Below are 10,844 nucleotides of genomic sequence, written 5' to 3' on the forward strand. Positions count from 1 at the left end.
TGTAAATTTTCTTTGTATGCAAGTGTTCTTTGATTTTATTCTTATTTACGAACATGCAATTTGGTTAATTTAATTGACGTCTCGCCTGATGTTTGGTAAGACTTGATTTCTCCCTTGTGCTATTTAACTCTTATCTCTTAGAAAATTACCAAATTAAACAAACCCTTCCCTTATTACCTTTTGTTGAAAATTTGTTGTGAAAATTACAATTACAACATATACATTTCATTCCTCCTTCTTCTAATGCTACGAACATGTCCTAGTTGTTGGGAATGATGTTCTAAATCTCTTTGTTAATCTTGTAGTTGTGTAAACTCTATATAAACATATTGTTGTTAATAAAATAATTATTATTTAATAAACATTGTACTCGATCCAATAAACTAACATCCGAGGTTATTTAATTTAAACAAGTTAGTGTAGACATATAAGTGGACTTGTTTAAATGATAATCTAAATGGTCATGGATAAGACTGGGTACCTTATCCTGATGACACTACAGATACGACCCACTTTGTAGATGTTACAAGTGTTGTAAAGTGCTACAAATGATTTGATCCTGATCATTCATGTGGAGACATGCGAGCGGGTATCCTATACAAAGAGTTTGTATAAGACCGGACCACAGAATGATTAGTCTCTTTTATAATACCGTTAATAATAGAGACTTATATTTCACTAGGATGACCATAGGTGACATACTAAATCCTGAGTGAGTTGTGAACTCCTGCTCATGAAGGCGGTCCTTTGATTTGTATGGGTGAGAGCCAGATTGCCAACTCAACAAGCCTACCATTTTGGGAATCGTCTGACTGGGAGCTGGAACTCAGCACACAAGACAAAATTCACTCATTCCCTGATGCAGGGGCAAGTAGATAAATTACCTCCTTAAAGCTAATTTCGTGGTCTTGAATATAGTGGCCACACCCTCTCTTTGCGCCGAAGACTTGGTCATAGTGGACTATGACTTATTATTCATTAGAACAATCGTAGTACTTAAGGAGTTAGATGTAACTACAAGGGCAAAACAGTGTTTTGGCTCAGCTGTACTTACAAAGCAATTTGTGGAAGGGTTATCGCACTGTTGATTGGTTATATCCAATGGACACATAAATTTATCTATAGTGCAAAGAGTGCAGTTATCGGTCTTTAGTAGAGTATCGACAGTTAACAGATGTTGGGTAATTTAATTAAAGAGTTTAATTATTTTATCCGAGTACTGTTGAAGTTCAATCTACAGGGACTTAATCTTTGGATTAATTTAAGTTTCAAATTAATTGAGGAATATTAAATTGATATATATATAATAATAATGCATTATTGATAAATTAATATTGAGTAGGAATTTGAATATGATTCAAAATACCAATTTAATGAATGAGATTCATATAATCAAATATAAATTGATTTATTATTGAGAGGAAATAAATATTTGGATATGATCAAATATCATTTTATAGGATGAGATTCATATAAATTGAATTTAATATAAATGTGATTTAATATTAAATTCCATCGCTATAGTTAAGAGAGAATAAAATCTATAGTTTATGTTGTATTTGATACAATATAAAATTATAGACTATATGTTATATTTGATATAACATATAGTGTATACATAATAAAGTAGTTATCATATATTCTATTAATTTATTTGAAATTAATAAAAGAGAAAAAGTTATAACTTCCTCCTATTATTCTCTCAATAACTAACTTGTGATAAAAGAAGTTGAGAGATCATCTTCTTCTAGACAATTCTGACAGAGAAGTTTTATTTGATAGAGAAAAGTTCTTTAAAGAAAACTTTCATCTCATCCTCTCCATCTCCTTCTCTCTTCCTATGACTCAAGCAAAGCCCACAACTCCTGCTTGAGTCTTTGAATCCCAAAAGAGAATACAGAGGGTTCTCGACTGGTGGTGTCCGTGTGTGAAGAAGGAGTTCTGTTCGTGTCTAGAACGAGGGATTACTTGAAGAAAGGTTCTTCAAATGTGAGATTTCTTGAAACCTGTTTTCTTTGTAAAAACATGCTGTAATTTAACCTGGTTTGTATGTTTATAATAAATTTTTGTATTCAATAATGAAAGGAATTTGGACGATCGGCTTCCGCTCAAGGATCTCCTCATGTTGAGATTCCTTCACTAGTTTCACTTAAACACCATTAAAACCACAAAGTAGCAATAAATGCATAGAAAGTGTCGAAGTGAATCCCTCCCTCCTAAATCCACCTAAATTTCTTTCAAGACTAGACCCGTCATTCAAAATGTCTTAGAAGCCTAAACTATGCTACAAACATGTCGTAAACACTAAAAACAACAATTTTACTATGCTATGAACATGTCGTAAATCCACTTATACAACTTTTGAGACGAAATAAGTAATTAAATAGTCTTAAAAATATATAGTCCATCTCTCAAAAGCAATAAATAAGCCAAAAGAAAGTTCTTAAAAAGTGTCGAAACCTCTCCTCACGTTGTGAACCTCTCCCTTTTAAATTCACCTAAATTTTTTTCAAGTCTAAAACCGTCCTAGAAGCCTAAACTACGCTACAAACGTGTCGTAAACACTACAAACAATCATTTTACTATGCTACGAACATGTCGTAAATCCACTTATACAACTTTTGAGACTAAATAAGTAATTCAATAGTCCTAAAAATATATAGCCCATCTCTCAAAAGCTATAAATAAGCCAAAAGAAAGTTCCTAAAAAATGTTAGAACCCCTTCCCATGTTGTGAACCTTTCCCTCTTAAATCCACCTAAATTTCTTTCAAGTCTAAAACCGTCATTCAAAATGTCCTAGAAGCCTAAACTATGCTACAAACGTGTTGTAAACACTACAAACAACCATTTTACTATGCTACGAACATGTCGTAAATCTACTTATCAACTTTTGAGACTAAATAAGTAATTCAATAGTCCTAAAAATATATACTGTATCTCTCGAAAGCTATAAATAAGCTAAAAGAAAGTTCCTAAAAAGTCTCAGAACCCCTGTTCACATTGTGAACCCCTCCCTCCTAAATAAGCTAGAAGAATTTTTCTCTTGAAACCTACAAAGTAGCAAAAGAAAAAAAAAGATTTCTACACAACTACAAACTTGTCTTAAACACATCTAAAACATAGAGAATGTTGAAATAAAAGTATCTATATTTTCTACCATAGCTGTAGGATTTCCACATAACAATGTAACAAGTTCCTAAATCCACTAAAACACACATATGTAACATAAATTTACACATGTATAATATAATACAATGTACATATGCATCTTTGGCGGCTTTGCTTACTCAATCATCCTTCTCTGAGAAGTGACTTTCGTGAAACATTTCCACTGGGCCGACATCTTCACCATCTTTTGTTGTCTATAGTTCAATAAAAAAATTATTAGTCAAACATAATGAGATAATGAATAAAACAACAATGAATTTGCATCATATTAATTATTTTGCACTTTAGAAAGGATTTTGACCTACAACAATGGTTGAAGTTGAGACATTTTCTACTCTTCTTATTCGTCTCCTTTTTTTGCTACATGAATTAAAAATTTATTAGTACCTAAGTGGAACTTTGATTCTAAAAAAACCTAAAATTTTTCTAAAAGTCACTTAACTCTTAAAACCAACTAAAAAAGCTTCGAAGTGACTAAGAAGCACTTTCATTCTTAAAATAATCTAAAAATGGTTAAGTGCCACTTTGATTCTCAAACCTAAACTAAAAAGTTCTCAAGTTTCATTTTCACTCTCCAACTCAAATTAAAAAGCTCCTAAAATTTGTTTAACTGATACTTTGACTCTCAAAAAAACTTCAAAAGTTCCTGTAAGTTATTTTGACTCTCAAAACTAACTTAAAAGTTCCTAAATAGTATCTAAGAGGCACTTTCATTCTCAAAGCCAAACTAAAAAACTCTTAAAAATTACTCAAATGACACGACTCTTAAAGAAACCTAAAAAGTTCCTAAAAAATATGAATAACAAACATATTACCCAAAGAAACTAGATAACAATTGAAATTCATCTTGTAACTCCATGTTCACAAGAAGAATTTTTTACATGCTTTCTATATACTATATTTTTTTTATAAGCTTTTTGAACTCTAGCAAATGCTCGTGAAGTCCCTCTAGCCACAATCTATAAACAAATTAAGTTCCAAAACACACCCTTTTATATTTAGTTAAATAAGTAATTGAGTTTCTCTCTCTCACTTTATAAATCTTACTTTCTATTTTTTTTTCCATCAACCTAAATCACATAATATAGAATGTCAAAATTTTAATCATCATCCATGTAGTTTAAATCTTTTCACCCCATTTTTTTCAACTATTTGTAAAAAAAACAACAATTATAAGATAAGTGTTTAAAATTGATGCTACAAATACAAGTAAGATAGAGAAAAAAGAGTATATTCAACTACAAGTTATAACCTTCAGTTAAAACTCATTAATTAATGTAAAAAGTGTGTTCTTTTTTTCATTTCTTTTCTAATGCATTAATTTTAATCATTTGAAAATAACATTTGAGAAAGATGAGAAAAAAGTTGTTGGAAATGAGCTAATGTACCATTTAGAAGTTTTAATTAGATCTTTATTTTAGTCAATTATACTCTAATACCTACTATTGAACTTTTTTTTTTCAAGAAAAATCAATGTTAATCAACAAAAAAAAAACATTAGCATTGTGTTAACACAATAGATAAACTTACAACGTGCAACTGTCGGAGTTGGAGGAGTGTGCGGCGCTAGCGTCGAAGGAGTGTGCAGCTACCGACGTCGGAAGAGCGGCCGCCAGACCTCCAAGCTTGTAAAGAAAAAAGTGAATGGGGGTGGTGGAAGAAAGAAACATGGGGCGGGAGGGGGGAGAGAGGAGTAGGAGGAAAATGGTGGAAAAGTGGAGTGAGAAAGAAAATGGGGAGAAAAGAAAGTGGGAATTAGGAAAAGAAAAAGGAAGGGAAAAACAGGGGAAAAGGAAAAATAGATTTTTTTAAACTTTGGCCAACATGTTGTGCGGGATAAGTGTTTAGCTGTGTCGGTACAAATATGTAAAAAAAAAATGTAGGATCTTGTTCATTTTGACCGACGAATTAAAATTATGTCAGGAGTATGTCGACGAAAATTGATGCGTTGGGAAAAAAAGCATCGAAACATGTAAAAATTCTTGTAGTGTTGATTGTGTGATTCCCTTAGGATTCGACTTGGTTAACAATTGCTACAAGTTAGAATAGGAAGCCAGTTTTATTTTGGTTGATCTCAACTCGACCACACTCGTATCCAACCATCTAAAAGAACCAAAGATGTGTATCAATTGTTCCAAAATTGGCACAAATTTTTTCATGTTAGATGGAATTTTAGTGATTCCTCTTCTGACCCTATAAATCACCATCTTCCACTATTAGGACCTTCCCATGTACCCATCAATTTTGATAGCAAGTTCAATAGATAGAGTTTATACAACACTCAAACTAAGGTTCAATGGACAAATAAGGGAGAGACAGAAGAAGGGAGAGAGAATTGAAAAGAGAGAATGGGAAAAAACCCACTTCATAATTTTTTTTAAAAAAAAAACTATAATTTTTATTCTAGTTTTGGGTCTTGTTTCCATTTGGTTTCTAGATTTCAAAATAGGATGGGCTTGAAATTTTACTACTTCTACAATTACAAAAAGTTTGAGTTACAGACTTAATTATCCTAACCTATTTTTATCCTTTTTGCAATAAGTCCAATTAGATATCTTCTCAATTATGTTACATAAAAGTTGAAGCTAGTTTTGGAAATTTTTAAAACATTTTTTTAAAAAAAAAAAAAAAAAAAAAAAAAAGCAGATAACAACATTTTAAAAAAGAATAGAGACATATAATAGATAGAAGATTGGGTGGGATTCGATTTGGTGTAGAAGATTAAGGAAAATTTAAAAAATAAAATTAAAAAGAGAGAAATCAAAATAGAATAGGATAAAAGAGAAATAAAAAGAATGAATAATAAGAATGGGATAAAATCGAAAAAATTAGTATTTAAAGGTTCTAAAGAGAAACAAAATTTAGGGTTAAGAATTGGTTTTGAATAACATTGGTTGATTACATGAATAGTGAAAAGATGGAAGAAAGAAATCAGACGGATGATTTGTGATTCTCCCGCTGGGTGGTCAGAAGGAAGAAAAATAATATTAACTTTGATTTATTGTCAAAGTATGCGATGACATTTGGAGGATACTCCCACCTTCAAAGATTATTATTGGGCGGAGATGAGAATTTGGAGTTAAGAATGACGATAATTAACAAAGTGATACATGATATTCCGTTTCTAATATTGCATCCCTTTGGATATGAATAAATGTCTTCCTTTCCTCTTTCTTCAAACCCTTTAGGTTGAACCATATAGATAACCTCTTCGAGATTTCCATGAAGGAAAGCTGTTTTAACATCTAGTTGATCTAATTCATGGTTGTACTGAGCAACTAGAGATAGTAGAAGTCTAATAGAGGTTTGCTTTACTACTGGTGAAAAAATTTCAGAGTAGTCTATGCCTTCCCTTTGGGTAAACCCCTTAGCCTCTAGCCTAGCCTTATACCTAGGTTATTCTTCTTTAGTAGAACCCTCCTTTAGTTTATATATCCACTTGGAAGCTATAGGCTTGCATCCTTTAGGAAAAGGGGCTAGGGTCCAAGTATTATTGACAGTGAGTGATTCCATTTCTTCACACATAGCTTCAATCCAAGACCTAGCATTAGGGCAGTTCTTTGCCTCTTCAAAAGTAGTAGGTTCTTGGTCATTAGGAGCTATTGTGGCATTTAGAACTAGGTTCACGTAATTAGTTTCAGTATACCTAGCTGGAGGAATTATCACTCTTCTTTGTCTATCCCTAGCCAATGAGTACTGACTTAAATCAGGTTGAGTTTCAGTATTCTCAGTAGGCTCACTTGAATTTTCCTCTTCTTCTTCTTCAGTTTCATTAGGAGGGTTATGACTAGTGGATGAATCTTTAAGTCTCTCCACCTCAATCCTAGCAGTACTAGGGCTTTTAGAAACTTCACATGTTGTCTTTTCTTTTTGCATAAACGTTTTTTTTTTCTCTAAAAGTGACATCTCTGCTTACAACAAATCTTTTTTCAATAGGATTCCACATCTTAAAGCCTTTAACACCTTCTGAGAACCCAACAAATATACACTTCACTGCCCTAGACTTTAGTTTCCCCTTACTTTGGTGAATATAGCCAACACATCTAAATACCCTTAGATTTTCTAGGTTAGGGGGATGTTTTGTCCATTTTTCTTCAGGAATTATGAAGTTTAGGGAGGAATGAGGACACCTTTAAGGTGAACACAATGTAGCTTGCTGCCTCAGCCCAATACCTTTCACTAAGAATGGCATCTAAAAGAAGACATCCAACCCTTTCCATGATTGTTCTGTTAAGTCTTTCAGTAACTCCATTCTGTTGAAGAGTAAATCTAACAGTCCTATGCCTAGTTATTCCTGTTTCTTTACAAAACTTATTAAACTCTTCACTACAGAATTCCAGTCCATTATCAGTTCTTAGGTATTTAATTTTTTTAGAAGTTTGCTTCTCTATCATGATTTTCTATTCCTTAAACTTATCAAACACTTGGTCTTGAGTTTTAAGGAAGTAAACCCAACTTTTTCTAGATAAGTCATCAGTAAAAGAGAGTAAATACCTTGAGCCACTTAGGCTAAGTGTAGGAATTGGACCCCATAGGTCTGAGTGAATATAATCTAGGATAACCTTTGTGGTGTGTTGTGATTTAGTGAAACTTTGCCTTGTGGCCTTTCCTAAAACACAAAAGTTAGAATTTCTGAGAGACCTTTAGGTAGAATCCCTTGCTTAGATAGAACTTCTAGGCCTTTAGCACTGATGTGAGACAATCTCTTGTGCCAAACATCAGCCTCTGTGATCTCATTTGTGGTGGCAACATATGCCCTTGTTATCATTTCAACTTCCTTGACCACAAATAAGTCATTTACCTTTTCCCCAACTAGTATTACCTTAGAATCTTTTAGCACCACAAGGGTTCCTCCTTTTCCCCTGTATTCACACCCAATTGCATCAAGCATTCATAAGGAAATTAGGTTTCTCTTAAGAAGTGGAACATGTCTCATATTTCTAAGAAGTTTAATAGTTCCATCCTTAATTTTCATAAAACAGAGCCAATGCCTTCTATCTTACAGCCTTGGTTGTTTCCCATATAAACAATTTCTCCTTCAATTTCTTTAAAGGTGTTGAACCATGGTCTCATAGAGGTCATATGATAGGTGCATCCAGAATCTAGGATCCAATCATGTTTTCCTAGGGGATTTACATGGTTGGATTTATCTAAGGTTGAGGTTAGAGCATCTGAGTAGATATAAGAACCTTCTACCATAGAAGCTTCGGGTTGTTTACCTTTAGAGTCCTTTTCTTTCTCTTGGTTCTTCCTTTTAAGAATAAAACAGTCTTTGATTAAATGTCCTTTCTTTTTGTAGTGTTTACATTTTAATTTCTGTTTAGGCTTATTTTCTTCTAAATTTTGTGGTTTCTGTTCTTTGAGTGATTTGGTTTAAAATTTACTTTAGCAAATATCCCTTCACCACTAGGATTATCCTTTTTGTCAGTTTGTAAGTCTAGCTCTCTAGTTCTTAGGGTTGATATTATTGTATCAGTACTTATATTATCCCTTCCGTATTTTAGAGCATTTTTAATCTCCCTATAAGGTTTAGGTAGAGAATTAAGAAGCATATAGGCCTCATTTTCATACCAAAGTTTCTCTCCTAAGGTTTTGAATTCAGCAACAATTTTCTTGAATTCATCTAAATTATCAGTCAAAGATTTTGATGAATCCATTTTGAATGCAAGAATTTCTCCCTAAGGTACACTTTATTAGGAAGATCTTTTGTAGCATATAATTCTTCCAATTTAGTCCATATCTTATAGGCTGTTTCTTGATCTAAAACTTGCATTAAAACATTATCACTAAGGTATAGGACTAACGTACCATAAGTTGCCAGCTCTCAATCTTTTTTTTCTTGAGATGTCACTGAGGCTGGGAGTGTAGATGGGTCAAGGAGAGCTATGTAAGCCTTCTGTTGGCCGAGAATTGCTTTGATTTTGGCCTTCCATAGGCCAAAATCTCCTTTACCATCGAACTTCTCTACTTCAAGCCTTGCTACTGACATCTTGGAGTGAAAAACTTGAATCTTGAATCTTCAAGAACTGCAATCTTGTAAGTCTTTTGCTCTGATACCACTTTGTTGGGCCTGCACACTTGAAATTCTTGAATGAAAAAGTCCAAATGATGAAGCTGGCCTTTTTTTGCTGATCCAAACTGTGATCAACCCAAGTTATTTTGCCCCAAATAATTTTGGTAGGTAGAAATCTTGGTCCAGGTTGCTCCACAATCTTCCAGCTGATGTGCAACACGTGGATAGATCCCATTTCTTCTGCCTGATGGAAATGATGTCTTCTGCTCTGATGGGAAATGAATTTTCAAACAAATTAATTTTTACTTTCTCTCTCTCGTTCTCTCCTCTATTTGCAGAAAACTCTTTCTAACTCTTTTCTTTCTGATTATTTTTGTGAGTTTGCTGTGTGAATGAAGAAGAAGAAGAACATGCAATATGATAAAGAGAAAGAAGAGAAGAAGATCTACACGATGATATACGTGGTTCGACAATATAGTGCCTACATCTACAGGAAGGAGAAGATCTTTTATTTCAAGAGCTAAGTCACACTTTTCTTTACAGATCTTGTAGTTTTCTTGTAAGCTTATGTAAGATTGTACTACAAATTGTAAATGATGCATATTTATACATTTTTAGCTAAAACAAGCAGTTACATAACAAACTGTAAAGAAAAATGTAAAAGTTGTTGAATATTCATTTGTATGCTTGAGCTTATTTTATACTTCACTGTCTATAAGGGCGCAACTTCAAATAAACCTCATCCCCAATTTCAAAGTTCAATTCTCTTCGATGTTTATCTGCTTGCTTCTTTATACGATTTTGGGCTATTGCCAAATTTTTATTTAAGGCATTAAGTGCCATCTCTTTCTTGCAGCTGCTGCTCGACTGAGTTATTGGTGGTTTTCCTATCTCCATGCGAAACTAGTGGAAGAGGTAGTCTCCCATAAACTGCTTGGTAAGGGGTGGTCTTTATAGATATGTGGAATGTAGTATTATACCATAATTCAGCCTATGCGATCCATTTGTTCCATTTCATAGGTTGTTCATTGCAGAAGTATCTGAGGTAGGTTTCTAAGCATCGATTAACCCTCTCTGTTTAGCCATCTGTCTGGGGGTGGAAGGACATGCTTTTCTTCATCTGTGTCCCCATGGTTACAAACATCTCCTTCCAAAAATTGCTTAAGAAGATTTTATCCCGATTTGTTAGGATTGAGAGGGGAACTCCATGGTATCGAACCACCTCATGAATGAATATTTCTGCTCTTTGTTTGGCCGAGAATGGATGTTTTAGAGGGATGAAATGGGCATACTTGCTTAATTGGTCCACCGCTACCATGATAAAGTCATATCCCCCTGCTTTTGGTAAGTCTTCCACTAAATCCATACTTCATTCTTCCAAAATCAGGCACGGAATAGGGAGTAGCTGCAATAACCCAGCTAATGATAAGGATTCAGTCTTGTTCCTTTGACAAATGTCGCATCCTTCCACATATTTCTTTACGTCAATCTTCATTCCTTGCTAGAATAATTCCCCACTCATCCTTTTGTATGTCCTTAGAAACTTGGAGTGACCTCCTAATACAGAGTCATGGAACATATGCAACAAAGAGGGGATTAGGTTGGAGTTCTGAGATAGCACCAATCTGTCCTTGTAGAGTAATTTGTCCTGTTGCCACTTA

Source organism: Benincasa hispida, chromosome 1, assembly GCF_009727055.1.
Source record: "Benincasa hispida cultivar B227 chromosome 1, ASM972705v1, whole genome shotgun sequence".
Lineage (NCBI taxonomy): Eukaryota > Viridiplantae > Streptophyta > Magnoliopsida > Cucurbitales > Cucurbitaceae > Benincasa > Benincasa hispida.